Source organism: Bubalus kerabau, chromosome 18 (assembly GCF_029407905.1).
Source record: "Bubalus kerabau isolate K-KA32 ecotype Philippines breed swamp buffalo chromosome 18, PCC_UOA_SB_1v2, whole genome shotgun sequence".
In the NCBI taxonomy this organism is placed as follows: Eukaryota; Metazoa; Chordata; class Mammalia; order Artiodactyla; family Bovidae; genus Bubalus; species Bubalus kerabau.
In genome coordinates, this window is record NC_073641.1 from 206424 (window position 1) to 230779 (window position 24356).

The 24356-nt window shown below is 44.4% G+C and overlaps 1 long non-coding RNA gene and 2 pseudogenes across 1 annotated transcript; 1 reads left to right on the forward strand and 2 right to left on the reverse strand.

Moving 5' to 3' along the window:
* Positions 1-1718: 1718 nt before the first annotated feature.
* LOC129633454 (uncharacterized) lies at positions 1719-1837 on the reverse strand (annotated as a pseudogene).
* Positions 1838-14299: 12462 nt separating this feature from the next.
* LOC129632984 (uncharacterized) lies at positions 14300-17886 on the reverse strand. The gene is made up of 3 exons (XR_008704784.1): positions 17728-17886; positions 15883-16020; positions 14300-15616 (listed from the first exon to the last, which is right to left on the reverse strand). It is a non-coding gene; the product is annotated as an uncharacterized LOC129632984 (long non-coding RNA).
* Positions 17454-17573, forward strand: LOC129633401 (uncharacterized; annotated as a pseudogene).
* Positions 17887-24356: the final 6470 nt, after the last annotated feature.

A 24356-nucleotide genomic window follows, 5' to 3' on the forward strand; every position in this document is an offset into this window, starting at 1 on the left:
GCAACAGAATCACCAGTGATGCTGGTTAACAATGCATGTTCCTGGAATCCACTCCATTCGCTACTGACTCTTTGAGGTGGTGGTCTGGAACCTATACCTGGAAACTTTCTTGATGATTTCAAATCACACCAAAGTCTGAGGACTATGGAAGATCTTCACATTTCTGGAAGAGCCGCACACCTCCAGAAGGAACCACAAGACTTGCCTGAAATGGTAAAGGTATAAGTATTGGACTGAAAGTTGGAAGGTCTCCACCTTTGCTATGTAAGTAAAATGATCTTTCTTTGAAATGAAAATGGATAATACTAAAAGTTCACATTGTTCTAGAGCATTAAAGAAAAAAACCCTGAATTATAGAAATCTGATGTACGAGTTCCTGGAAAGCAAGAACCTATATTTATTGATATGTCTTCATGCCTTAGATCATGCCTTGAATATAGTGTGCACATCAACAGAAGAAAGAAAAGAACTGGATGGACAAAGATACAAAGAGATCAAAAGTGCTGAGCCAAGTGAAAAGTTGAGGCTTCACAGAACTTTTCTGTCTTTCACACACTGAATAAATATTGAGCACCTACTATGAGCTAGTAGGCATGTAATATGTTTCTGGAAATAGAATCCTGAGAGAAGACACAAAGTTCCTTCTTTCCCTGAGACTAATCTAATGATAAATAACAGGCAGATCCTTTGAGAACTTCTATAGGGGCCTCTTCCCTCACCAAAAACTGGGTGTCAGAGAAGGCTTTTCAGACTAATAATTGAGTTGAGATCCATAGGTTGAACCAACGTAAACCAGGGTTGAGATGCAGGAAGAATTTCAGGCAGGTAAAATAGCATCTTGGAAGGCTACGTGACAAGGAAAAGAAATGAAAAAATGCCCTATGGGATGGAACCAAAAGAGTGCAGAAGGCATTCCAGTGAAAAGAAATCAGAGAAGAAAGTGGGGACCAAGCAATGAAGGGATTTGGTCATATCTTCACTATGATGGGAAAATACAAGAGCAGTTGGAGCAGGGAGGTGATAGAATTGCATCTGCATTTTAAAAAGGTCATCTTGCTCCACATCACTCATGATTGGACAGACTCAACTCCAAACTACAACGAGGTACCACGTCACATTAGTCAGAATGGTCCTCATGGAAAAGTCTGTAGATAACAAATGCTGGAGAGGATGTGGAGAAAAGGGAACTCGCCTCCACCGTTAGTAGGAATGTGAGTTGGTAGAGCCACTATGGAAAAGAGTATGGAGGTTCCTGAAGGATCTAAACCTAAAAGTACCATATGATTCAGCAGTCCCACTCCCAGGCACATATCCACCAAAAGTATAACTGAACAAGATACATGCACCATCTGTGCACATATATCTGTGTGTGCACGCAGATGCGCGCGAGCTCGGGCGTTCGCCTGCAAGGATGGGGGGGTGGGGGTGGGGGTGGGGCTGGGGGTAGGGCTGGGGCTGGGGCTGGGGCTGGGGCTGGAGCTGGTGCAGCCCCCCGGGGATTGCCTGAGGCACGCCAAGGGAGCCCCAGACGGAGACCCGCGGGACGGTCCTCTGGTTTCCTGGAAGCCAAATGCAGAGGGGCTCGCGGGCCGCGCGGAGGCACCCCAGGTCTGCAGCGGGAGTCGGTGCCCTGGCCACCCACCCCCAGGAGGGGTTGGGGTCCGGGAGCCCAAGAGTTGGGACGTGGGGGCGGGGGCTAAAGGAGAGGGAAGGCAAAGAGCCTACAGCACCCGGTATTCCCAGGCGGTCTCCCATCCAAGTAAGAACCAGGCCCGACCCTACTTAGCTTCCGAGATCAGACGAGACAGGGCGCGTTCAGGGTGCTATGGCCTTAGACGGAGGCCGGCCTTAGACGGAGGCCGCTGCCGCCCGGCGCCCTAAGAGCCCTGCGCTGCGCCTCCCTTTCGCTCTGACCTGCCGGTCAGCCATTCCGACTACAAGTAATTTTACTCCTTCCCCTTTCTCTCCCTGCTTTCTGAGAGTCTCTCTCCTTCCATACTCGATGGTGTAATGAATGGATGCCTTAGATCATTTTCCCTCAACATTTTTTTCTCTTTATTTTTACATTGATTTCTATGAATTCATCTTCAAGTTTATGGATTATTTCTGCCAGCATCTCATATGTGCTATTGAACCTATCAATTTTTCATTTCAATTATTTTAGTTTTCAAATCCAGAATTTATGTTAGTTTCCTTTAAAAAAAATAATTTGTAGCTCTTCATTGGGTCTCTCTGTTTGTTGACTTAGTATCATACTGTCATCTAATTCTTCAAACATGGTTCCATTATTTCATTTTGTAGTTATCATTATTTTGATATTTTATCTTTTGACCTTCATACTGAATTTATAAGTGATATACTTATATGAGTTATCAGTGGTATGTTATACAAATGCTTTACTCACCACCATTACCACATTAGAGTTTTCTGATTTTAACTGTATACTTACCTGTCCCAGCAGGTTGATAAAGAGTCCAAGCCTAAAGCCCCTTTAAGGAGGAGGCAAGCTTGCTTGCTTTTTCACATTCTTTGGCCTAAGACAAGTAGGCATTGTAGGGAGCAGTATCTCAGGTTCAAGGACATTCCTCTTTTTGAGCTTTGGATGTATGCTATAGGAAAGGGTCTGGGCAAAACGCTCACATCCTTGAGATGTTTTTTGTCTATTCTCAGAGGCTAGTTGAGACGTATATATGGCCCCACTTAAATTAGTGAGCCCCTTCTGATGTCTGTGTCAGAAGCTTTTTCTGTCACCTTCACTTTAAATAAAATATACACAAAGCTCTGAATGACTGAGACTGTCTTTGGCCCCAGAGTAATATCTTCTTCTTCAGACACCATGAATCCAGTGGCATCGGTCACCGTTGACTGCTAGGTTATCATCTTGGGGGCTTGTCCAAGATCTTCAAGACAAGGTAAGAACACTCGGAGTTGAGATTCTTTTGCTCGTTTACTGTGGTCTCTACTTTACTATGGAGAAGGCAATGGCACCCCACTCCAGTACTCTTGCCTGGAAAATCCCATGGGCGGAGGAGCCTGGTAGGCTGCAGTCCATGGGGTCGCTAAGAGTTGGACACGACTGAGTGACTTCACTTTCCCTTTTCACTTTCCTGCATTGGAGAAGGAAAGGGCAATCCACTACAGTACTCTTGCCTGGAGAATCCCAGGGGCGGGGGAGCCTGGTGGGCTGCCAACTCTGGGGTCTCACAGAGTCGGACACGACTGAAGCAACTTAGCAGCAGCAGCAGCAGCAGCAGCAGCAGCAGCAGCAGCTACTTTACTAAATCAGAAGCATGTGGACTGAACTTCTTTTCCCCAGTCAGCTTTTCCTGGTCCCTCTGACCATTTCATATCTGCTTGGGGAATTAAAGTTATTAACCTCGTGTGCCGGATTGTAGACTTTCAAGGGACTTGCAATCCATGCTGTTATTGTGCTTTTCTAGCAAGGCCCCCATTCCAAGTTTTACAGGACACTGCAGACAGGAGCACTTTAGGGAGCGAGCTGGAGCTCTAGCTCCAGGGACATCTCTCAGACTGGAAATCACCATCCTGACCCCACAGACACACAGGCAAGTTCTTGTCGTGGCTATGCCTCTGGACTATATGGATTGAGGCATTGCTGGTGAGCATGAGATTCCTGAGGACACAGATTGGGACACCCCAGATTTGGGCAGATTGAAAGCGCATTGGGCTTCTTCCCTTAGTAGCGCTAGCTCTTAGCAGAGCAGACGAAGCCCTCCAGTGGCTCTTGTCTCAACTCCTTAGGTATTCTTTTTGTACAGTCTGAGGGACAGGAATCAAAAGGATGATGTTGGCACTCCATGCATATGAAGGATTAGTTTTTCCTCGCAGGCGGGCCCTCCATCGCCTCCTTTGTTATTAAATAGACTCGTGTGGCCACTCTCAGGAGGATGTCTTGGGTTTTCTGTTCATCCCTTTATGACTTGCCACTTATACTGTTATGAGGAATGTGCGCAGGTACACAGAAGTTGGGTGCTTTCCCTAGTGGTCTTGGCTCGGCGAGCATCCGGAAAACTACTCTGTTCCACCCCAGGTGGTGCCGGAATAAAAGGGAAATCAAACCAAGGTTTTAATGGTGAGGACCTGGACATCAATCTGGGATGCCATCAGGTCTAACCCTGGTGCATCTCCACCATGCCTGGGTGGTAGAATGAGGGGGGGTGGGAGTAGAACACCTTCACCTGTAAGAGACAGGTTAGCTCTGGCCAGGGAAGGAAGCTTAGGTGGAAAATCAGTCTCCAACCCCGTCTAGAGCAGGGGCAGACACCTCTGGTAGAAAAAAGCCATGGCACTGGGCACTGCTTTTTTCTCTCTTACAGATGGGGCCTAACAGTCCAGAACCACCCCCACCCCTTGAATAATATCTTGAAAAACTGGGATAATTTTGATCCTCAAGGCCTAAAAATCCCTTATATATGGGGTTTCTTTGCTTTAAGAGACGACCTCACCTGCCCAGAGAGATAATCCCTGCTGGGACATCTTCTCGATCAGTCTACCCCTGTCATCAGAGCCAATTTGAGCACTCTCTGGTTTAAATTTTAGCTATGAAGCTATGACTACATGAAGGAGAAATGACATTTTGAACCCTGAATGGCCATGTGTATTCTTTAGACTCCGGAGAAAACTAGGTAAAATGGAATCTTTTTGAAATTGCAAAACTGGTTCCTTTTGCACATGTAATTACTAAAAGTTTGACTTGTGAAAATACTCTTTTGGGGAGCTCTGATCCTGCCTGAGAAACAGAAACATGCCTGGGGAAAAACCTGAGTTAACTCTTATCATGTCCTTGAGATACACAGCCCACTCGATCCGGGACTCCAGCCATGAGCTGGAACTCAAGCCAAGAAAATAAAAGGGACAAAGAGACAATTTAAATTTCAGGTGGAAAACTGTGAGGTTTCTGTCTGTCCAGATTTGTGTGTGTCTCGGTGTATGTCTCCATCCTTGGAAAAAATTGCTAAAGGCTAAGTGGTTCAATGAGCTCTAATTAATTGGCCTAAAGAGAAGTAAGTGCTTACAAATCAAACAATTCTAAATTCAAGGAAATTAAAGTAAATGAATTCGAGGCTTGTGTGAACTGGGAAATAATCATTATTGTATTGATACATGATACTGATGTTTGTTTATTGATCTAATTAACAGAGACATTGTGCAGATACTTTTATAAATGATATAACTTTGGGTGATTTATCCTTACCAATCGACAGAATGATGATGTAAAGTACAAGTCATGGTTTCTGAAGAAAAGTAAGATGTGTGTTTTTAATAAAAAGTAATAAGGAATGGAATTACATTCTATTAAGGAAAAGCAAAGTAAGTCTAAACGTACAGGTGGCTGTCCTCTAAGTGGACAAATGAAGTGACGAATACAGAAAGTGCAAAAAGGTGTGTTGCAAGTGAAAGAAGAGTTTTGTGCATGCTACAAGTTTGTTAAGACATTAAACTGCCTTTGAAGTCTTATTGTGACTATGACTAAGTGCATAACTATTGTTTCCCAGTGAATATAAGCTGTTACCAAACTGGAATTTGGTTTTCTCTCACTGATTAAAAGAACAAAGTTTTCTTGGAATGTGGCTTTTGATAACAGACTACAGCACATATGAACACAGCTCATTCTGCTTCTACAAAAGTTAACGCCTCTTCAGGGAATTTAAAATGGATTAAAAATGGCCATAAACCAAAGGGTTGGGGCTATGAGAGGTCCAACGTGGCCACTTGGCTTTTCCTGGCTCCCTGACAAACCTCATTTTTATTTGATAATGCCTTTCCTGGCTTCAGAATTAATATCTCAGAATAGAAAAAATGGTTAAAAGGTGCTTTCCACAATCTCCAGTGATCAGGGCACCCACTTTGCTGGACAGGTCATACAGACATTCACAAAAGCTTCATGAGTTTCTTCGAGACTACTGCTTTCACTGATGTCCTTGGCCATTGGGCAAGGACAGCAGAACAAAGGGATCAATTGCATGGGATGGAGTAGACTGCTAAATATGACCGCAATTTTCACGACTTTTTGTCTGACATATTGTTGATTTTTACTCTGTGTTTTCAGATATAAAGAAGCACTTCTCCTCGAGTTACTGGTCATTTAAAACAATCTAGTGATTTACTCCTACGGGTAAAATTATACCTTTTTTCTCTCTGCCTCATCCCTCCAGAAGCTGGAGACACTTGGGTTCTGAACAGCCTTATCAGGTAAATAAAAAGACTGTCTCCCGACATATACAGAAATCTCAACGTATACTGGGGAGCTCTAAAAGAAAAATCCACCTAACTGATGTCAGGCCTATGGCATCTATTATGTTTCACTGAATATTAAGTTCCAGTTTTTTAAGTTAAGGTCTGTATTTACTAAGACGCACTCCTGAGATAGTTCCTTGTGGTTATGTTACATTGCTAAGAGGTTTAATTAAGTTGTTAAAAAGGACATTCTGAGTTTGTTTCTAAAGCTTATCTCAATAACCAGTCTTTGAATCAAGATCAGATGCTCAGGATCTACAACCACGATATCAACAGCAAGCTATAGTCATTTAGCAAACTAAGTCAGATGACATGGAGATGTCACTGGGCTACACCTACTAGAAGTTCTTGACTTAACTTCTTACTTATGATTCTACTATTACTGCTATCGTTTTCTATATTGCCTGTTTCAAGAAGTGTTGTTCCTTACATTATCAAGTGTGTGACTGAGCCACTAAGTGAGTCACTGTATGACTTAGCTGGAAAAAGAAGAGAAGTGAAAAGCAAAGGAGATAAGGAAAGATATAAGCCTCTGAATGCAGAGTTCCAAAGAACAGCAAGGAGAGGTAAGCAAGCCTTCCTCAGCGATCAATGCAAAGAAATAGAGGAAAACAACAGAATGGGAAAGACTAGAGATCTCTTCAAGAAAATTAGAGATACCAAGGGGACATTTCATGCAAAGATGGGCTCAATAAAGGACAGAAATGGTATGGACCTAACAGAAGCAGCAGATATTAAGAAGAGGGGGCAAGAATACACAGAAGAACTGTGCAGAAAAGATCTTCACGACCCAGATAATCACGACGGTGTGATCACTGACCTAGAGCCAGACATGCTGGAATGTGAAGTCAAGTGGGCCTTAGAAAGCATCACTACGAACAAAGCTAGTGGAGGTGATGGAATTCCAGAGGAGCTGTTTCAAATCCTGAAAGATGATGCTGTGAAAGTGCTGCACTCAATATGCCAGCAAATTTGGAAAACTCAGCAGTGGCCACAGGACTGGAAAAGGTCAGTTTTCATTCCAATCCCAAAAAAGCAATGCCAAAGAATGCTCAGACTACCGCACACATTGCACTCATCTCACATGCTAGTAAAGTAATGCTCAAAATTCTCCAAGCCAGGCTTCAGCGATACACGAACCGTGAACTTCCAGATGTTCAAGCTGGTTTTAGAAAAGGCAGAGGAACCAGAGATCAAATTGCCAACATCTGCTGGATCATGGAAAAAGCAAGAGAGTTCCAGAAAAACATCTATTTCTGCTTTATTGACGATGCCAAAGCCTTTGACTGCATGGATCACAATAAACTGTATAAAATTCTGAAAGAGATGGGAATACCAGAACACCTGACCTGCCTCTTGAGAAATCTGTATGCAGGTCAGGAAGCAACAGTTAGAACTGGACATGGGAAAACAGACTGGGTCCAAATAGGAAAAGGAGTTCGTCAAGGCTGTATATTGTCACCCTGCTTATTTAATTTCTATGCAGAATACATCATGAGAAACGCTGGACTGGAAGAAACACAAGCTGGAATCAAGATTGCCGGGATAATATCAATAACCTCAGATATGCAGATGACACCACCCTTATGGCAGAAAGTGAAGAGGAACTCAAAAGCCTCTTGATAAAAGTGAAAGTGGAGAGTGAAAAACTTGGCTTAAAGCTTGACACGCAGAAAACGAAGATCACGGCATCTGGTCCCATCGCTTCATGGGAACTAGATGGGGAAATAGTGGAAACAGTATCAGACTTTATTTTGGGGGGCTCCAAAATCACTGCAGATGGTGACTGCAGCCATGAAATTAAAAGACGCTTACTCCTTGGAAGAAAAGTTATGAACAACCTAGATAGCATATTCAAAAGCAGAGACATTACTTTGCCAACAAAGGTCCGTCTAGTCAAGGCTATGGTTTTTCCTGTAGTCATGTATGGATGTGAGAGTTGGACCATGAAGAAGGCTGAGCACCGAAGAACTGATGCTTTTGAACTGTGGTGTTGGAGAAGACTCCTGAGAGTCCCTTGGACTGCAAGGAGATGCAACCAGTCCATTCTGAAGGAGATCAGCCCTGGGATTTCTTTGGAAGGAATGATGCTGAAGCTGAAGCTCCAGTACTTTGGCCACCTCATGCAAAGAGTTGACTCTTTGGAAAAGACCCTGATGCTGGGAGGGATTGGGGGCAAGAGGAGAAGGGGACGACAGAGGATGAGATGGCTGGATGGCATCACTGACTCGATGGACGTGAGTCTGAGTGAAGTCCAGGAGTTGGTGATGGAGAGGGAGGCCTGGCGTGCTGCGATTCATGGGGTCACGAAGAGTCGGACACGACTGAGCGACTGAACTGAACTGAACTGACATAACATAAGAAATCCCCACATAATAGGAATTAAACTCAATATATGAGTTTTCTCATACAGTGTGATTTACTAGCGAAAAGCAACCACCACCCCACAACCTGAACTGCTCATGAATCCAGACTGAATGAGGCAGGCAGAATAATGTCTTATTTTAAGCCTCATTCCGAGAGAGAGAGATTTGTATGAATGATGTCTCTGTGAAATGAAGCAATATATTCTGGCCTCTTTATTTCCTAGTACTTGTATTTATTAACAGGAGAGATAAGAATGGCATATATTGTAAGCATCTTTTTTAAAAATTCCTCACCCAAAATATCTGGTATTAAACTCTGTAGTTCATGGCTGAAGGTCATGGATTATGGTTTCTGCTTAATTTACACATGAAGGCAGAGCTGAGGTCTCTATGGAAGGCTGTTAAACACTATAAGCAAACACAGAGATGGGGATATTGAAAAATATCAGTTATTACCAGATATTCGCAACTATCTGGGAAGACGAATGGATGATCTTTATGAAAATGTAACTCCAAACAACTGATCCACTTGAGGAGATAATTCAATTGGGAAATTAAGTAAGATTTGGTTGATTTACATTATTTACAACATATTCATTCAGTTACTTTGATAACTTCTGCCTCCTTAAGATTATTATTTACAATTCTGAAACACCATTCTTTTTTGACATTTAAATATTCAGCAAAATATGCAAAATAATATTTGCAAAGTATCTTGCAAGTACAAAAATAAGACACATACATATTCAGTTCAGTTCAGGCCCTCAGTTGTGTCTGACTCTTTGAGACCCCATGTACTGCAGCACACCAGGCCTCCCCGTCCCGTCACCAACTCCCAGAGTCCACCCAAACCCATGTCCATTGAGTCAGGGATGCCATCCAGCCATCTCATCCTCTGTTGTCCCCTTCTCCTCCTCCCCTCAACCTTTCCAAGCATCAGGGTCTTTTCAAATGCGTCAGCTCTTCTCATCAGGTGGCCAAAGTGTTGGAGTTTTAGCTTCAACATCAGTCCTTCCAATGGACACCCAGGACTGATCTCCTTTAGGATGGACTGGTTGGATCTCCTTGCAGTCCAAGGGACTCTCAAGAGTCTTCTCCAACACCACAGTTCAAAAGCATCAATCCTTCGGCCCTCAGCTTTCTTTATAGTCCAACTCTCACATCCATACATGACTGCTGGAAAAACTATAGCTTTGACTAGACAGATCTTTGTTGCTCGTAAAGTAATGCTCAAAATTCTCCAAGCCAGGCTTCAGCAATACATGCGCCATGAACTTCCAGATGTTCAAGCTGGTTTTAGAAAAGGCAGAGGAACCAGAGATCAAATTGCCAACACCTGCTGGATCATCGAAAAAGCAAGAGAGTTCCAGAAAAACATCTATTTCTGCTTTATTGACTATGCCATAGCCTTTGACTGTGTGGGTCACAATAAACTGTGGAAAATTCTGAAGGAGACACACACATAATATAGCCAAATATTAATATGGCCTATCTTTGTGTGGAGAACAGTTAACAACATTTTTATGACATAGTAATAATATGATTCTTTAAAATCCATCATCTGTCCTATTAATTCTACAAAATATTACATTATTTGAGAGAGAAACATTAGAAAATATCCTATTACCTAAAATAAATCTATAGTATTAAATATAGTTTAACTCATTATATAGAATACAAATCTATACTATTAATAGTTACATTTTATATCCAAAACTATGCACATTTTCATAAGAAAATGCAGCAATCTTAAAAATGTATTTCAAACAAAATGTATACTTTGCCCTAGAAAATCATGAAAATCCTATAGGTATGGATGTATACACATTAGACTTCCCTGGTAGCTCAACTGGTAAAGAATCCACCTGCAATGCAGGAGACCCCTGGTTGATTCCTGGGTCGGGAAAATCCCCTGGGGAAGAGATAGGCTACCCACTCCAGTATACTTGGGCTTCCCTGATGGCTCAGTTGGTAAAGAGTCTGCCTGCAATGTGGGAGACCTGGGTTCAGTCCCTGGCTTGGGAAGATCCCCTGGAGGAGAACATGGCAACCCACTCCGATATTTGTGCCTGGAGAATCCCCATGGACAGAGAAGCCTGGTGGGCTACAGTCCATGTGGCCACAGAGTCAGAAACACCTAAGCACAGCAGCAGAATATATATATATATATATTCCCATCACTGAGTCTGATCTATATTTTGTCAAATATTATTTTAGGATTATTCTACACTTGAATTTAGATAGTAAGTGAAAGTCTTTTACTTTGAGATAAATCATCTGTTTTGAGGAACTAAAGGATTTATATTTTCTTCTTTTTTGTAGCAAAGTCAGTTGTAGTTTATTTATTCCTTGATCATGTATACTTAATGTCAAACCCAGTTCAAATAGCATGAGTTTGTGTGTATATATATATATATATATATATATATATACACACACACATACACATATATTTCCCCCAATACTTACAATGTTACTTCACAAACAGATCACACAGTGACTTGCTTTTCAGACTGTAAGACTTGCCATGTCGACTATAAGGATGGACTTTACACTATGTTGTATTTAGATCTATATATTCTTTTCACTTAAGTAAAATAATAGCAGTTGACAAATACACACAAAAAAATCTCTAGGTACTTGATTAAAAGAAATCTAGAGTTGTAGGATACGAGGCTAGGTATATAGTTCTGAAAGGAGTTTGCAGTATGTGATTGTTCTTATTTTCCTATAACTGCCTTTTTGTTTTTGTTTAGTCGCTGAATCATGTCCAGCTGTTTTGCATCCCCATGGGCTGTAGCCCACCAGATTCCTCTCTCCATGGGATTTCCCAGGCAAAAACACTGGAGTGGGTAGCCATTTCCTTCTCCAGAGGATCTTCCTGGCCCAAGGATTGAACATGTGTCTCCTGCATTAGCAGGTGGATTCTTTAACTGTCTTTTACCTTGTAACATATTATTACCTTTTATACCTTGAGGCCAAGTATTTTGAGAGCGAAGTCTCCCCCAGGTTTAGCCTTCAATACAGGCAGGATCACTCTCCCTCCAGATTTTTCAGTGTGTTTTTACTCTGTAAAAAGTTTCCTTTTCTTTTTTTTTAAACAAAGGGGATTATTAGTGAAAAGTGAAATCAAGGAAAACGCATTGAGAGGAAAATAAAGAAGGAACCACTGAAGGCAAGCTGTTGTTGGAGGCTTGGCTTTTACACATTCTGCCTGATGTTCCCATTAGCAGGAGAGACTCAGCAACAGAGGGAGTGATGAGAAGACAGTCACTGGCGTCAGAGATGAATGACCTTCAGATCATTAAGCTCCTTTCCCAGAACCTTTTATTGCACCAAACTCTTCTTATGGAATTTTTCATCTCCATGTTTCTAAGTGTGTAGATAAGCGGGTTGAGCATGGGGACAATAATTGTGTAGAAGAGCATAAACACTTTATCCTCTGGTAATGTTGTGGCAGGTCTAATGTAAACAAAGATGACAGGTGTGAAAAAGAGGATCACGGACTGTGATGTGGGAACTACAGGTGGAAAGTGCTTTATGGTGGCTTTCTGCAGAATATGTGCACACATTATACAGAATCAAAATGTAGGAGGCCATCAAAACCACAAAGAGCACCAGTCCCATCAAGCCAGAATTGGCAATGACAAAAAAGCCAATTTTGTGTGTATCAGTGCAGGCTAGTTTCAACAAAAGATATGCATCACAGAAATAGTGGTCTGTTTCACTGGGGCCACAGAAAGGTAAAACAATCGCAAGAAGAAAGAGACCAAGAGAATGAAGACGTCCACCTGCACACGACGCTATGAGAATTGAGTGATGTTTTTGCCTGTTCATGGTGATGGCGTCGTGGAGAGGTTTGCTGATGACCACATAGCAGTCACAGGCCATCCCTGTGAGGGTGAAGACCTCATTCCCCCCTCCCCAAAGAAGTGGGTGGTGAAAAGCTGTGTCATGCAGTTTTTATAGGAAATGGCCTTTTTCTCCATCAGTAAGTCAGTCATGAGCTTGGATGTCACAGTGGAGGTGTAGAAGAGATCTGAGAGTGCAAGGCAGTTAAGGAAGAAGCACATGGGCTGGGTGATTAGCTGACTGCATGTAATAGAAATCACAATGATCAAATTCCCCAACCAAATAGCCAGGTAACAGAATAAGAAAAATAAAAAGCAGAGGATCTGGACTTTCTTGTCCATAGAAAGTTCTAAGAGGATAAATTCAGTAACATTATTTCTATCTTCCATGATCTGATGTTCAAGAAAGTTATCTGAAATGACAAAACCAATGAAACGAATCATTGATGAGAAAATGGAAACCTAATATCTACTTTAAATGGCACCAATGTGCCGGTGCTAGACGGCAAAGTCGATCAGGTCCCGAGAACGTGCACGGCGGGGCTGAGAAAAGAAACGAAAGCAAGAGAAATCTCCAACAAAGATGGGGTCGAGAGGTTCAGACACGTCTCCACGAAGGGACGCAGTCTGACACCAACTTTATTCAGCATCTCATATTTACACAGAAGAGCGTGAGAAAGACAAGACAGTTAACATTTTCTTTGTTTGACCTACACATCTTACAAACAGTCACAAGAAATCTTGAGAGCATGGGAATGGCACCCTGTTATTATTTCTTACACCAGATAATATTTCTCTGTGCGTGAGAAGTTTGCACAGAACTCCAGGTGCCTGCAGTAAATAAGCGCCTAATCTCTGGGGTGGCGGGACAGAGAGCTATGTTTGCAAGCAAACCCTCAAGGACTGAAGCAGCTCCCAGAGCTGTGTCCTTCGGACAAAGGACCCCGTTCTGACGGGCAGCTCCCCGCACCAATGCCTTTTAAAGACAAGTTCTTTTGAGACCCACTGAAATCATTTTCATTTAATACGAGTCTTTTGAATATCTAGTACTAATATTCCTCGAAGAGCTAAGAATACAGTGATAAATTAGACAAAGTTCCAGTTTTTATATAATTTAAATTATTTTGTGAGGAAGCCAGGAATTATATTTATCAAGAATTTTTAGAAAAGAGATAATCTTAATAGTGTTAAGTAGGGCGACATATAATGTGCCGATTTAGGATGTAAAATAGAGGCAACTATAGAATTTGCTTGATTAAGTGGTTTCTAATGAAGTCACAAAATTGGTGTAGGGTGTGTGGGTGGGTTTTGCAGTGCTGGCACAGAGTCAATGTTAAATAAATATCAATTAAATAAAAATCTGGAAAGTGAACAATGTGCTATAATTTTGAAGGAATAATACAATACATAATCATCCTTTAGTCAGGTAATTCATGATAAAACTGAAGAACAAATCATTTTTATGAGTGGACTCATGATCCTTTTTGACTGTTAAGTTAGTTAAGTTGCTCAGTAGTATCTGACTCTTCGCGACCCAGTGGACTGTAGCCCACCAGGCTCCTCCATCCATGGGATTCTCCAGGCAAGAATACTGGAGTGGGTTGCCATTTCCTTCTCCAGGGGATCTTTCTGACTCAGGGATCAAACCCAGGTCTTCTGCATTGCAGGCAGATGCTTTAACCTCTGAGCCACCAGGGAAGCCCTTTTGACTTTTAAGAGGAAATAATTCCTTCATGTGAAATACTCCATGAAACTTTCATATTTCTTAAACAATATTTGTAGCATCTCTAGGTTAATATATTGACAACTATGCTTTTCCTGTTTGTCTATATTTCTCTTGCAAGATTATTTCCTCTTTCAAAATCAATTAACATTCAGAAGTTATTTGAGTTACATCTTATCAGACTGTAATTATACTTGCCTAGTTTGGAAATCATATACTGAGAAATGGGCTCCTCTAATTCCAAAATAGTTCCCCCCAAACACAATACAATAAACAAGATGTAGCACTCCTTCCCTTAATTTCTTAGAGAATTCACCCACACAATCTGCATGTGGAGTAGAGTTCCCTTTGGTCCACATCTTCTCTAGCATTCGTTATTGACAGACTTTGCAATGAGGACTATTCGAACTCGTGGAAGTGGTCCCTCCTTGTAACTTGGAGTTGAGTCGCTCCAAACATTAGTGTTATGGAGCAAGATGACATTTTGGAAATGCAGAGAAATTCTATCATCTCCCTGCCCCAACTGCTCTTGTATTTTCCCATCATATTGAATATATGATCACATCCCTTCATGCTTGTTCCCCACGTTAGTCTCTGATGTCTTTTAACTGGAATGCCCTCTGTACTCTTTGGCTTCCATCCCATAGGGCATTTTTCATTTCTTGAATGTTCTAAGTTTCCCTGGTCACATAGCCTTCCAAGATGCTATTTTCCCTGCCTGAAATTCGTCCTGCATCTTAACCCTGGTTTACGTAGGTTCAACCTATGGAACTCAACTCAATTGTTACTCTGAAAAGCCTTCCCTGACACCCAGGTTTTGGTGAGACAAGAGGCCCCTCGATAAGTTATCAAAGGACCTGCCTGTGATGTATCATTAGATTCGTCTCAGTGAAAGCAGGAACTCTGTGTCTTCTTCTCTCCGCCTTCTAGTTCCAGAAACTTATTACATGCCTCCCAGCTCATCGTAGGTGCTCAGGATTTACTTAGTGTGTGAAAGACAGAAAAGTTCTTGGAAGCCTCAAGGTGTCACTTGGCTCGGCACTTTTGATCTCTTTGTATATTTGGCGATTCAATTCTTTATTTCCTGGGTTGATGTGTACACTATAATCAAGGCACAATCTAAGGCACTAAGACATATCCATAAATATAGGTTCTTGCTTTCAAGGAACTCGTACAGCAGATTTCTACAATTTAGGGCTTCTCAAAAGCTCTACAAGAACGTGAACGTTGAGTATGATCCATTTTCACTTCAAAGAAAGATATTTTGATTTCCATAGCAAAGGTGGAGACCTTCCAACGTTTAGTCCAATACTTATACCTTGACCATTTCAAGCAAGTCTTGTGGTTCGTTCTGGAGGTGTGTGGCTCTTGCAGAAATGTGAAGATCTTCCATCGTCCTCGGACTTTGGTGTCATTTGCTATCATAAAGAAAGATTCCAGATATAGGTTCCAGACCACCACCACACACAGTCAGTAGCCAAAGGAGTGGACTCCAGGAATATGCGTTGTTAACCAGCATCACCGTTAATATTGCTGCTGCACACTCAATGCAGTAGCCAGGGCCTGGATTGTCCACTGGGTCTCATGTGGAATGGAAAGAAGGGCTTCCCCCCCCCCAAATATCCACCCCACTCTTGACAGCCTTGTGACTAGAAACGGGCCCCGAAACAAGAATCAGACAAACCAGATAAGCCCAGATGGTAGTCCATGAGTTGAAGGAACTAAGCAGCTGGTTGGGATGGCGCCAAGGGGAAAGGTTGCTCTTTTTGTCTCCCGCTCTACTCCTTTCTTCCTGGACGCCTTAGGGGTTCATCATGGAGATCTGAAATAAAGTTCACCAAAGCCATATGTGTTGAATCAAGATTTTGCATTTCACCATCTCTCAAAAACGAAGAGTGCTTAACCTGCACAGGTTTCTTTCAAAAAAGTCAATTGCTTTTCAATTCTGGGGTTTCTCTCTTGCCTTGTTCAAGTAGCCTTAAGAGTAAAAATCAACGAAAACTAAAGAAAGATTCCAAGATACCAACAAAGGACACCTTCTGTTTCTTCAATCATCTTTCCACTTAGTAGCACACGAGCTCTTTTCTTTGTATTTTGCCTAGGGAATTCGCAATGTGCTGGTTCAGATGGCAAGGCATCCGCCCGCAGGAGACTCGGGTTTGATCCCTGGGTCGGGAAGATCCCCTGGAGAAGGAAATGGCAACCCACTCCAGTATTCTCGCCTGGGAAATGCCACGGACAGAGGAGCCTGATGGGCCGCACTCCATGGCTCCTATAAAAGTTGGGCTCAACCCAGCAACTACGAACAGAAGAATTTCCAAAGACCACACTCAAGTGTGTGTGTGTGTGTGTGTGTGTGTGTGTGTGTGTGTGTGTGTGTGTGTGTGTCTGTATCTCCCTCTCGCCGTCTTGGAGTCTGTGTCGGAAGCTTCATGGATTTCTGCCTCTGTCTCTCCCGACAGCCGTCCGCCGGGCCTTTGGTCTGGCCCCGGCCTCTCCCAGGTGCTATGGCTCTGGCTGAGGAGCTCGCGCAGGCCAGCTGTCTCCCATGGCGTGGGTGCGTGCGAGTGTGTGTGTCTGTCTGTGTGCCTGCCTGTGGTTCGTCTGCTCTCTCAGGAAGGTCGGGTGCTTGGCGGGCGGCGTGGGGACAAGGGGGGCGCCTCGGTAGGGCAAAGGGGCGGGGCTGAGGCGCTCCGGTCGACCGCGCCTCCGTGGCTCCCGGTGGGTTTGGGCAGCGGGCAGGTGCCGGGCAAGTTGGGCGCTCAAGATTCGCTGCGCCTAGGCCCGCAGGAGGTTCAGAGGCCCCCGGGCCGCGGGGATCGGGAGGCGGCGGGCCCCTAAGACCGACACCTCCGGGGTCGCGCGGCCCTGAGCAGCGAAGGGGATGGGGGGGGAGGCCCCGCTCAGCCAGCGCGGCCGGGTCTGGAGTGGCCGGGGGTGGGAGGGCGCCGAGACCTCCGCACCCCTCAGCCCACCCCCCAGGCCCCGCGCGCACGCACGCACGCCCTCCCGGTCACTGGGGGGTCCTGGAAGCCCATCGGGCCCCCGGGCCCGGCCAGGCGGTTGCTGGTCTGGTGTTGGCGGTGTTCGGGGGCCGGGCCGGCGTCAGCAGGCTGGAGTGCGGTCGCGGGTCGTGCGGCTCAAGTACAGCACGGCCCCCGGAGGAGAGGGGCGGCCCGTTGGCCCGACCTGCAGGTCAGAGCGAAAGGGAGGCGAAGCGCAAGGCTCTTAGGGCGCCCCGCGGCGGCCCCGTCCGTCTCCGGCCCTACCGGCCTGAAGGCGCCCGATCTCGTCTGATCTCGGAAGCTAAGCAGGGTCGGGCCTGTTTAGTATCTTGGATGGGAGACCACCTGGGAATTCCGGGTGCTGGAGGCTTTTTTGCCTACCAGAAGAGGTCCTTTAGCCCCCGCCCCGCGTCCCAATTCTTGGACCCACACCCCCCTCGCCCCCCCGCCACCCCCGCAGCCCCAGCCCCTCCCGGGGCGGGGGGAGTGAGTGGGTGGCCGGGGCCCCGACTCCCGCTGCAGACCTGGGTTGCCTCCCCGCGGCCCGCGAGCCCCTCCGCATTCGCATTCGGCTTTCAGGAAACCAGACGACCGGCCGTCCCGTCTCCCTCTGGGGCTCCTTTGGCTTGCCTCAGGCAATCCCGGGGCTTGCACCGACTCCAGCCAGAGCCCCAGCCCCCGCCCCACCCCCAGCCTCGCAGGCGATCGCGCATGCGCATGCGAGCGCGCGCACAGATCGATGTGCCCAAACGGGGCATCTGGCTTGTTGGCTTGGACTGGGGGTGGATCTATGCCTGGGAGTGGGACTGCTGAACCATAGGCTACTTCTACTTTTAGTTCCTTCGCGAACCTCCATACTCTTTTCCATCCCGGCTGTACCAACTCCCATTCCTACTCAGCGTGGAGGAGAGTTCCCTTTGCTCCACAGCTTCTCCAGCATCTGCTGTGGACAGACATTGCAATGAGGCCCAGTCGGACTCGGGCGAAGTGGTCCCTCCTTGGCGTTTGGAGTTGAGTCTCTCCAATCATTAGTGACGTGGAGCAAGATGACCGTTTGGAAATGCAGATGCAATTCTGTCACCATCCTGCTCCAACGGCTCTTGTATTTTCCCACCATATTGAAAATATGACCAATTCCCTTCATGCTTGCTCCTCACGTTCTTCTCGGATGTCTTTTCCCTGGAGATTATTTAGTATAGCTGATCTGGAACCCTTGTTTTTTAATTCTCAGCATTACTGTTCTTTGCTCGCTTTTACTTATATTTGTTTTTTAAATGCTTAAATATTGCAGTGTATAGGGTAAAAAAAAAAACAAAAACTCTCTCTTCCAACAGACTTCCCTCCCACTCTTCCATGTTGTCCAACATTTTAGGGGAAACCACTATTGATAGTTGGGCTTCTCTGGTGGCTCAACCGGTAAAGAACCCACCTGCTGATGCAGGAGACATAAAGAGACGTGGGTTTAATCCCTGGGATGGGAAGATTCCCTGGAGGAGGGCATGGCGACCCACTCTAATATTCTTGCCTGGAAAATTCCACGGACAGAGGAGCCTGGAGGCCTACAGTCTGTGGAGTTGCAAAGAGTCAGACAAGACTGGGCACTTGTGCACTCACTATTATCAGTTTGCTGTATACATATGCAAATTCCATGTGTGTGTCTTAAGTACTGATACATTCATTCACATACATATGGGTATATACACGGTCCAAGATTTTTTAAATTTGTATTATATTTAATTTTTATTGAATTATAATTGACATACAATATAATGTTAGTTTCAGGTGTACAACATAGTGATTTGACAGTTTTTTAATTTTAATTATTTTTTTATTGAAGGATTTTGCTTGACAGAATTTTGTTGTTTTCTATCAAACCTCAACATGAATCAGCCATAGGTATGCATATATCCCCTCCCTTTGGAACCTCCCTCCCCTCTCTCTTGGAGAAGGCGATGGCACCCCACTCCAGTACTCTTGCCTGGAGAATCCCATGGACGGAGGAGCCTGGTAGGCTGCAGTCCATGGGGTCGCGAAGAGTCGAACACGACTGAGCGACTTCACTTTCACTTTTCACTTGCATGCATTGGAGAAGGAAATGGCAACCCACTCCAGTGTTCTTGCCTGGAGAATCCCAGGGACCGGGGAGCCTGTTGGGCTGCCGTCTATGGGGTCGCACAGAGTCGGACATGACTGAAGTGACTTGGCAGCCCCTCTCTCTCCCCACCCCACCCCTCTAGGTTGATACAGTGCCCCTGTGTGAGTTTCCTGAGCCATGCAGCAAATTCCCATTGCCTATCTATTTTACATATGGCAGGCTAAGATTTTTGAAAATAGTTTTACTCCAAACTAGAACCTAACTGAACCAAACTAAAAATGGCGGGGGAGGGTGATAAAATGGGAGTTCTGAACAACAAAATAAATATCATTTCTAATAGAAATTGTTATTTCTCTTATCATTGCTCATCTAGAAATAATCATGAAATTTTTAAACATTTTTATTTATTTGACTGCACTGGGTCTTAGTTGTGCCATGTGGGTTCTTTAGCTGCAGCATGCAAACTCTTGCGGCATGTGGGATCTAGTTTCCTGAACGCAGATGGAACCCAGCCCCCTGCATTGGGAACACAGACTGAGCCACTGGGCCACCAGGGAATTCCCTAGAAATTCTCATAAAATTTGACAAAAGCTTTTCAGGCTTCCCAGGTGGAGCCAGTGTTAAAGAACTCACCTGCTGGGACTTCCCTGGTGGTCCAGGGGCTAAGACTCCATGCTCCCAATGCAGGGGGCCTGGGTTTGATTTCTGGTCAGGGAACTAGATCCCACATGCTTCAACTAAGGGTTCACATGCTTCAACAAAATTGCAACCAAATAAATTAAAAAAAGAAAACTCACTTGCTAATGCAGGTGATATAAAGGACACTGGGTTCGATCCGTGGGTCATGAAGATCCCTTGGAGGAGGTCATGGCAACCTACTCCAGTATTCTTGCCTGGAGAATCCCACAGACAGAGGAGCCTGGCCAGCTATAGTCCATGGGGTCTCCAAGAGTCGGACATGACTCGGTGACTAACACACATGAAGGGGTCCTCAGTGCTATGCATGGTGGGTAGGGTGGAATTTATTCTTTGGAACAGTCTGTTATCTCTTGCTTCATAGGATTAGTTTGGTACTTTAGAAAGATCATTCTGGGACCAGAATAGAGGATGGATTAGAGACAGTGAAACCAGCTGAGGGGTTACTGCAATGTGCCAGGCAAAGGGGGGTGAGTGTGTGAACTGAGAACGTGGAGCTGGATGTGCACAAGTCAAAGGAGAAAAGGGGTCTGGATGAAGAGACCTCGGAGGAAGACTCACAGAACCTAAAAACCAGTTGGATATGGAGGTGAAGGGGAGCTGGTAGACACTCTTCCTTCTCATCTCCTAAATCTTTAAAAAATGTTTATTAATTTATTTGACTGTGCTGGGTCTTAGTTGCAGCACACAAGGTCTTTAGTTGCAGTATGTGGGATTGAATTTCCTGGCCAGTGATAGAACCTGGGCCCCAGCCCTGGGAGCAAAGAGTCTTAGCCACTGGACCACCAGGGAAGTCCCTAAGATCTTTCTTTCTAAGCAGGAACTTTGTATCTCTTGCCAACTCTGGCCAGGTAACTGGGGCTCAATTAAAGTTTTCTTTATTTTTGTTCTAAATGTATTTCAGTTTTTTTCAATTAAAATTTTTGAAGAAATCCTTCATTTTGTTTTTTGGTTTTTTTTTTTTTTTTTTTTTTTTTATCCACTATACAATCCTAAGCAATTCCTGTTCATGTTTTGATTACCAAAATTTTAATGCTTTTTTTCCCTTCAAAGTATGATTTCAACTAATACAATAGTTCTTATTACTCACCCGGTCATTCAAAAGCTGATGGTTTAGGGGTGTCCAGGTACTCATCTTTGTCTGCATTTTGGGACCATTTGTGTTTTTTGGAGGTGGAAATGCCATCATGAAATAACTGAATATTCTTCGGTAAGAAAAACTATGTCTTCAGAAGAAATGAATCATACAATCTTCAGAATACTAAAAATACTAATACCATATAATCTTTTTCAGTACACTGGGACAGGGACTAGCGGGAGAGTGACATTTACTGGGAGTATTTTATATGTCAGGCACTTAACAGGTTTGTTCAGTTAAACCCATAACAATATGGTAAGGTGGTGGGTTTTAGCTTATTTTACAGATGAAGAAAATGAGGCTCACTTTGCTTTGCCCAGAGTTATACAGACAGTAGGTGGTGAAACAGAGAATCAGACCCAGGTCTGTTTAACTCTGTTTGATTTTCATTGGACCAAGCGGGAAAAATCAGAATCACTCTTAGCTAAGAACACACCATATTGGTCAGAAAGAAGTATTTATAAAATCACTGTGCAATCTGATCTACTCCATTTTGTCCCTTGTGACCTCCTTCTTCCTCTGTTAACTTTCTGACATCTAGCTAACAAGGGCTCTAGCTTGCTACCATGTTTAAGAAGTAGAATAGTACAATGGACAAGGCCAAGAATTTATATATGGACAGATTTGGGTTTATTGAGAAAAATACACTGGGGAAAATATACAGTACACCCAGTACTGTATATGTCTGCCTTCATTTTTGTGGCCTCACGGCATGTGGGATCTCAGTTCTCCCACCGGAGATGAACTCACATCCCTTGTATTGGAAATGTTGAGTCTTAACCATGACTGCTGTTGTTCAGTCACTAAGTTGTGCCCAGCTCTTTGCAACTCCATGGACTGAAGTACACCAGGCTTCCCTGTCCTTCACTATCTCCAAGTTTGCTCAGACTCATGTCCATTGAGTTCGTGATGCCATCCAACCATCTCATCCTCTTTTGCCTCCCTTCTCCTCCTGCCTTCAATCTTTGCCAGCATCGGGGTCTTTTCCAAGGAGTCGGCTCTTTGCATCAGGTGGCCAAAGTTCTGGAGCTTCAGCTGCAGCATCAGTCCTCCCAATGAATATTCAGGGTTGATTTCCTTTAGGATGGACTCATTTGATCTCCTTGCTGTCCAAGGGAGTCTCAAAGGTCTTCTCCAGTACCACAATTAAAAGGCATCGATTCTTCAACGCTCAACCTTCTTTATGATCCAATTCTAACCATTGGACAGCCAGGGAAGTCCCTATGTATGTCTTCATTGGATTAAAGCACTCTAATTTCCACGAGGGATTACTTTTCCCTCAGTGTTTAGGGTCTGCTGGGTTGGTTAATCGAGGTGGCCTCCCCTTGCCCAGTCATAAGACTAAGCTAGGCCAGGTAACTGATGCTGGCTTATCCTTGCTTTACAGCCAAGGTGATCATTCAAAGTACCATAGATGCTCTGAGTAGACTGTTAAGCTGTTCTTAGACTCTTCTTGGAGGGGCTTCCTTGGTGGTGCTAGTGGTAAAGAATCTGCCTGCCAATTCTGGAGACAGAAGAGATGCAGGTTTGATCCCTGGGCCAGGAAGATCCCCTGGAGGAGGCCATGGCAGCCCACTCCAGTATTCTTGCCTGGAGAATCCCTGGGGCAGAGGACCCTGGTGGGCTATGGTCCACAGGGTCACAAAGAATCAGACACGACTGAAGCAACTTAGCATGCATGCATGTCCTTTCTTATCCATTTTGTGGGCCACCTGATAGCCTTCAATAAATTTCACCTACATTAGCTAGAAGACCCTTCTTGTAGGGGCATCCCTGGTGGCTCAGATGGTAAGGAATCTGCCTGCAGTGCGGGAGACCTGAATTCGATCCCTGGGTTGGGAAGAGTCCTTGGAGGAGGGCATGGCAACCCACTCCAGCATTCTCGGCTGGAGAATCCCCATGGACGGAGGAGCCTGGCGGGCGACAAAGAGTTGGAAACAACTGAGCGACTAAGCACACAGCACACACACATTAGCTAGAATCTATTTCTGTTGTTTGCAACCAAAACTTTTTACATTACACAGTTTGGATCCTGGCTCTAAAACTTACTAGCTTTGAAACTTTTTGCAAGTAGTCCCTCAGTCATGTCCGACTAACTCCATGGACTGCAGCATGCCAGGCTTCCCTGTCCTTTCCCATCTCCCGGAGGTTACTCAAACTCATGTCCATTGAGTCAGTTATGCCATCCAACCATCTCGTCCTCTGGCATCCCCTTCTCCTCCTGCCTTCAATCTTTCCCAGCATCAGGGTCTTTTCTAATGCGTGGGCTCTTCGCATCAAGGGGCCAAAGAATTGGAGCTTCAGCTTCAGCATCAGTCCTTCCAATGAATATTCAGAACTGATCTCCTTTAGGATTGACTTGGGCAGGTACACACTGCTATACTTAAAATGGATAACCAACAGGGACCCATGATATAGCACAAGGAACTGTGCTCAATGGCAGCCTGGCTGGGGGAGAATGGATACATGTATATGTATGGGTGAGACCCTTCATTGTTCATGTGAAACTACCACAACACTGTTAATTGGTTATACTCCAACACAAAATAAAAAGTTAAAAAAAAATAAAATAGCATCACCACAGACTTTCTTAGAACTTCCTGTTATTTCCAGAGTTCTTCAAAGCCTGTCCTTGAAGGGGGCACAACAAAATATTTTAAGGTAAAAAATATTTAAAGCAGATGGATGGCATTTTTCAGTATATAGCTTCAGTGTTTCTGTTTGTTTGTGCCTTCTTCCTCTCTGAAGGTATGTTTCAGATCCAAAGCAGTGGTGCTGAGTTGGAGCCTGCACAGGATTTGCCTGCCTGACCCAGGGCTCCAAAAAGTATAGCAACAAATATAAGACAATTTAAAAAAAGATTTCTTTTTATTTATTTATCTGGCTGAGCCAGGTCTTTGTTAGGGCATGTGGGATGTAGTTCCCTGACCAGGGATAGAACCCAGGTCCCCTGGACCACCAGGGAATTCACCCGGACAATATTTTGATCCACATGCCACAACTAAGACCTGGAACAGCCAAATAAATAAAAACAATTTTTTTTAATTAACCGTTAGTTTTGGACTTACAGAGGATTCCCCCAAATGCTAGATCTGAAATTTTGTGACTCTCACTTGACATGTAATATTCCCTCTCAGGTTTAAATTAGAGCTGAAGAGAAAGCCTCAGGGTTTTAAACCATAGATAATGTCTTCCTGCAGTTGCCTGCTGATACCACTCCACTG